The sequence below is a fragment of the Solanum tuberosum genome, unplaced genomic scaffold (assembly GCF_000226075.1).
Source record: "Solanum tuberosum cultivar DM 1-3 516 R44 unplaced genomic scaffold, SolTub_3.0 scf00191, whole genome shotgun sequence".
In the NCBI taxonomy this organism is placed as follows: Eukaryota; Viridiplantae; Streptophyta; class Magnoliopsida; order Solanales; family Solanaceae; genus Solanum; species Solanum tuberosum.
In genome coordinates this window covers 584459-590363 of record NW_006239117.1, presented here as the reverse complement: position 1 = coordinate 590363, position 5905 = coordinate 584459, and the positions used below count along the sequence as shown (strand labels likewise).

At 37.3% G+C, this 5905-nt stretch overlaps 2 pseudogenes; both read left to right on the top strand.

Annotated features, from left to right (window-relative positions):
• The window catches only part of LOC102597884 (putative disease resistance protein RGA1), a 37082-nt pseudogene extending 35578 nt beyond the window's left edge, over positions 1-1504 (top strand).
• Positions 1505-1746: 242 nt separating this feature from the next.
• LOC102597567 (UDP-glycosyltransferase 73C2-like) lies at positions 1747-2788 on the top strand (annotated as a pseudogene).
• Positions 2789-5905: the final 3117 nt, after the last annotated feature.

Here is a 5905-nt window from a genome sequence, read left to right as displayed (position 1 = left end):
TTGGTATGGGGGGACTAGGAAAGACGACTCTAGCCCAAATGGTCTTCAATGATCAGAGAGTAACTGAGCATTTCTATCCCAAACTGTGGATTTGTGTCTCCAATGATTTTGATGAGAAGAGGTTGATAAAGACAATTATAGGAAATATAGAAGGAAGTTCTCTTGATGTCGAGGACTTGGCTTCATTTCAGAAGAAGCTTCAGGAGTTGTTGAATGGAAAAAGATACTTGCTTGTCTTAGATGATGTTTGGAATGATGATCAAAAGAAGTGGGCTAATTTAAGAGCAGTCTTGAAGGTTGGAGCAAGTGGTGCTTCTGTTCTAACTACTACTCGTCTTGAAAAGGTTCAATTATGGGAACATTGCAACCATATGAATTGTCAAATCTGTCTCAAGAAGATTGTTGGTTGTTGTTCATGCAGCGTGCATTTGGATACCAAGAAGAAATAAATCCTAACCTTGTGGCTATCGGAAAGGAGATCGTGAAAAAAAGTGGTGGTGTGCCTCTAGCAGCCAAGACTCTTGGAGGTCTTTTGCGCTTCAAGAGAGATGGAAGCGAATGGGAACATGTGAGAGATAGTGAGATTTGGAATCCGTCTGCCAGATTGGATACATCAATCATTTTTAAAAAATGTTCTCTCTATTGTAATTAACGGCTGTGAAAACTTCTCATGCTTACCACCCTTTGGTGATCTGCCTTATCTAGAAAGTCTAGAGTTATGGGATGGGTCTGCGGAGGTGGAGTATGTTGAAAAGGATGATGTTCATTCTGGATTACCCAGAAGAATAAGGTTTCCATCCCTGAGAAAACTTAGTATAGGTGATTTTCTTAATCTGAAAGGATTGCTGAAAAGGGCAGGAGAAGAGCAATTCCCTGTGCTTGAAGAGATGGAGATTTACTGGTGCCCTGATATTGTTTTTTCGACCCTTTCTTCTGTCAAAAATTTGCAGTTGAGGGCGACGAGGCAGATGCAACATGTTTCAGGTCCACACCTAATCTTAGGGTTCTTACTTCTCTCCACATTAGTCATAAGAAAGAAGCTACTTCACTCACAGAAGAGACATTCAAAAGCCTTGCAAATCTGAAATACTTGAAAATCTCTTTCTTTGATAATCTCAAAGAGTTGCCTACCAGCCTAGCTAGTCTCAATGCTTTGAAGCATCTGGAAATTGAATTTTGTGGCGCACTAAAGAGTCTCCCCGAGGAAGGGGTGAAAGGTTTAACTTCACTCACACAGTTATCTGTTTGTAACTGCAAGATGTTAAAATGTTTGCCCGGGGGATTGCAGCACCAAACAGCCCTCACAAGTTTAAAAGATAGGGAATGTCCACAAGTGGAAAAGAGGTGTGAGAAGGGAATAGGAGAAGACTGGCACAAAATTGCTCACATTCCTAATATGAACATATATTCCCAAGAATATTTGTAGTTTTTTCTTTGTTTGTGAGTCCTTGATTCCTGGCATTGGATGTAATTTTATGATTTTCTTTTGGAAGCAAAACAAACTCACGTCTTTCAGCTTTAAAAGCACACTTATCATCCCTTCCCACCTCTCCTCCTCAATCCCCGCCAATCTTCGTCACCATTCTCTGATTCAACTCGTTGAAATTTCTACTACAAAATCTACTCCACCACAGAAAGCAATACAATTACCAAAAGGAAAAGATGGACGAAATTTCATGCAACCTTTCCAGCATCACCATCACCAGTTAGGACAGGGGATTGATACCTTAATATAAGAACGATGCAATGGATCGGGTAAGACTCACCCATAGGTGTGGTGGTAGATGTCATGATAGCAAGGAAATTTTCATGAAATTTGACATACCTGTTGTCTCTTTCTTCACTTCTGGTGCTTGTGCTGCTGCAATGGAGTTTGCAGCATGGAAGAACCATGTGGACGCCGATGAAACCGGGTGAGATTCGAATTCTTCCTGGATTTCCTGAAAGTATGGCTCTGAGTTACTCTAATATAAAGCAAAACCATCGTGGTCCGAGTCATCACTACAATGGCGGACCATCAAGTCCGGGTCAAAAGCCACGATGGTTGGATGAGATAGAGGGTTCTATTGCATTGTTGATCAATACTTGTTATGATCTTGAGAGTCCATTCATCGATTATGTAATTAATCAGATTGAAAAGAAAATATGGAGCGTAGGACCATTATTGCCCGGAACATTTTGGAAATAACCTATTTCAATACTATATGATCATGAAGTCAGGTCGAATCGTCAGTCAAATTTTTCAGAGGAAAAGGTGATGCAATGGTTGAACTCAAACTTCTGCGATCAGTAATTTATGTGTCCTTTGGTTGTGAAGTTGGACCTAGTTTAGAAGAATATCCTCAACTGGCTAATGCATTAGAGGCAACAAACCACCCTTTCATTTGGGTTATTGAGGCCGGTTCAGGCCGACATGGTCCACCTCTGGCTCTCTTTGGAGGCGGCCAACAGGAAGAAGGATATTATCCTCATGGATTGGAAGAAAGAGTAGGGAACAGAGGGTTGATCATAAAAGGATGGGCGCCACAGTTGTTGATTTTAAGCCATCCTTTGACTGATGGATTTCTATCACATTGTGGATGGAACTCAACAATGGAGGCAATAGGGACGTGGCGTCCCAAATTTGGTATGGCCAATTAGGGGTGACCAATTCCATGATGCCAAATTGGTAACAATTTACTTAAAAATGGGACACATGATTTTACTTAGTGATGACCCAAGAGAGATGGTGAAGTAATAAGACATAGTTCAACGAATTGATGAAGGATGAATCAACAAAAATCTCAAAAAACTCTTCAAGAAAGGTGGAAACTATGAGAAAAATTACCCCTAAGCAAAGAAAAAGAATGTGGAAATGCTATGTATACTGCTTGGGGAACAAGTTCAGACCACTCAAATATGGCTTTGATGGCCATGGAGGACTCTGAACCAGACTCTGAATCAGACACTAAGAAAAGGGAGGTAAATCTTCTTGACCTTAAAAATAAACTAAAATGTTTTTCAAAGAAAAATTATCTTCCCTTATTTTAACTCTCATAGATAATGTTCAGAATTGGATGAAAACAAAGATCAGTTATTGACTTCCTTGACCATTTAAAATTCGAATATACTGATCTTGAAAAAACTAACTCTTATCTCAAAGAAAGAAAATCAATTCCTAAAGGAACAGGTAAAACAACTTGATTCCTGCACTTTGGCTCTCAAATCTGAATTTTTGAAACAAAGTGTTACAGAGAATGGGAAAGGAAAAATTAGTGGTGACCAAATCAGATGTGACCAAGATCTAAAAGGGTTAAAAGATGAACTATTTTTTTAAAAGGAAAAATCTAGAAGAATAAATCTTGACCTAGCTAGAACTAAGTATGAGCTTGAGAGGGTAAATAAATGGACTCAGTCCTCAATGATTGTGACTCAGCTCAGTAATAGAACACATAACACTAAATCTGGAATAGGTTTTGTTAAATAAGTCCCTAAGAAAACCTCATATTTGTGCACACATTGTGGTAGTATTGGTCACGCAAGGGGTACCTACCCAATAGTTATAACTCACATGACTTCAAAATTGTCTCAAATAGAAAAATTAACCCTGTTAAAAGAAAGGAATCACGTCAAAGGAACAGGTTGGGGCAAAAGAAAAAATCTAAAAATATTTTATCAATATGGATCAATAGAGATCTCATTCATCATTTTTATCAATACAAAGGACCCAAGCTAGTTTGGGTTTCTAAATCTAACCTTTGAATTTACAGGAAAAGTGAGAGGAAGCAAGCAACATTCATATATGAACACCTGTTGCTCCAGACACATAATTGAAACTAGAAGAAATTTCTCTCACTTGCAGAAGAAAAGGATGGAATAGTAGTTTTGGTGGTGAAAATTCTGTATGGTCAAATCAAAGAAGTTGAAAAAATAGGCAAGATTAAAGAACACAAATTTGAAAGAAGGCATCATGGTGAAGGAATAAACCAAAATCCACTCAGTATATTACAGTTATATAATAAGAGAAACAAGCTTGCATGATAATGATGAGTTGTCAAGGATCTCTGAATAAATTATGAAGAAACATGTGAAAGAAACAGGTCCAACCTATGCAGTATCTCACAGTTACAAACATGAAAAGTCTTATGAGGCGCACTCAGATGATCATAGTATGGAAATCATGAGTCCATCAACTAAGAAGAGTGATCAACCTAGAGAAACATTTTTAAATGAACATGTTGAAACTTGGGATGATTAAAATCACATGAGTATCCCTCAGTGGCTAATAAAAATTGTGCATACTGCCTTCTAATCTTGAATTTTATGCTCAGTCTTGTACATTTAGTTGTATGTCTCTATAACGCATTTAAAGTCAAGCTACTCATGCACTATAACATTGTATTTGCATCTGCCACAGGAGAAAGACTTAGTAAAATTGGAGCAAAATTCAGCATTATCCAGCAATCTAAGGTATGTGTACTACAATTCTTCATGATTAAATATATAATCAATGCACTTGAACATGTTCCTTCCACTTTTCCCAAAAGATATATTCATGTCCTATGCTCAATTTTTGGCGTTCTCTAAAAGGAATCTAATCACACTTTTTGTGATAAAATATAACCAGATCTCTACCCAAGATAAAACTCTTCATATCAAAAGACTCTCAATACTACTAAACAAATATCTTATTAAAAGCCTATTTAAAGTCTTATCCTAGTGTGTCTCTACAACTCACACCCTTCTCTTTCATAAACTTCTTAACCAATAAATATATTTTTTTCTAAAATTTTGGAATTAAGTGTTCTTCAAGAAACATGTTTGTGCTTGATTAATTATAATTTGTGGTTCTTAATGACATTCTTGGAGATTCTAAGTGTGCACATGTACCTGTTCCTTCCACTTGTCCCAAAAGATATATTCATGTCCTCAATACTACTAAACAAACATTTTCTTAAAAAGCCTTATCCTAGTGTGTCTCTACAACTCACACTCTTCTCTTCCATAAACTTCTTAACCAAGAAATCCTTTTTTTCTAAAATTGTGGAATAAAGTGTTCTTCAAGAAACATGTCTATGCTTGATTAATTACAATTTATGTTTCTTAATTACATTCTTGGAGATTCTAAGTGTGATGGTCTATCTGATGTTATGGTTGAGATGACTTCGGTGGATGACACCTCTACTTTGGTGTCTTATAAAATAGAGGTTGTGTTGTAGAAAGTAGGTAGTGCTGGTTCTTAGGGGGAATCTATATTGGGTGTGTCTAAAATTATTGAGAAATTTTTGGAGGATGTACCTTGTGAGGGGGAATATTTTTGGGGACCCTACAGTTGAACAAAGTTCAATTGTTAGGCTCAACTTGGGTGCATTTAGTGAGGGGGAATCAATGGGAAACCCCTTTGTTGAACCTAGTTCTCCTATTGGGATCCATATAAACTGAGATTTAGGGTTGATGTAAAAAATTATTATAGTTGGTGTTGCACCTGATAGTACCACGTCTAGGAAACAGATTTGGAGAACATGTTCCTCTACAAATGATGTTGAAGAAAACTTGTTCCTCTTACTGACTCTATTGAAATTAGAGTTGTGAACTTTGGGAAGCGGACAGTGCTCTTAGGCAAGGTGATTACTGATTTTTGGGGTTAGAGATGAGTGAACTATTGTTTCCCCGAAGGGCACAGGATTGATTGAACCAGTTCCTTAAAGGTGATACAAAACGGGAAAAAAATTAAACTGATTGAAGTCATATGTGTCACTCACCAAAATGCCATGGACCAGTTGCATATGAACTATGCTCTTTAACATGTAGTCCTGCTAAAGAAAAATAAAACACAAAGTTCAAGGTTGGGCTTGCATAGACCAAGGCTACCTTTGAAATTGAGAAGACTACTAATTTTGTTAATCCAAAAGATGTTTTTTGTGCT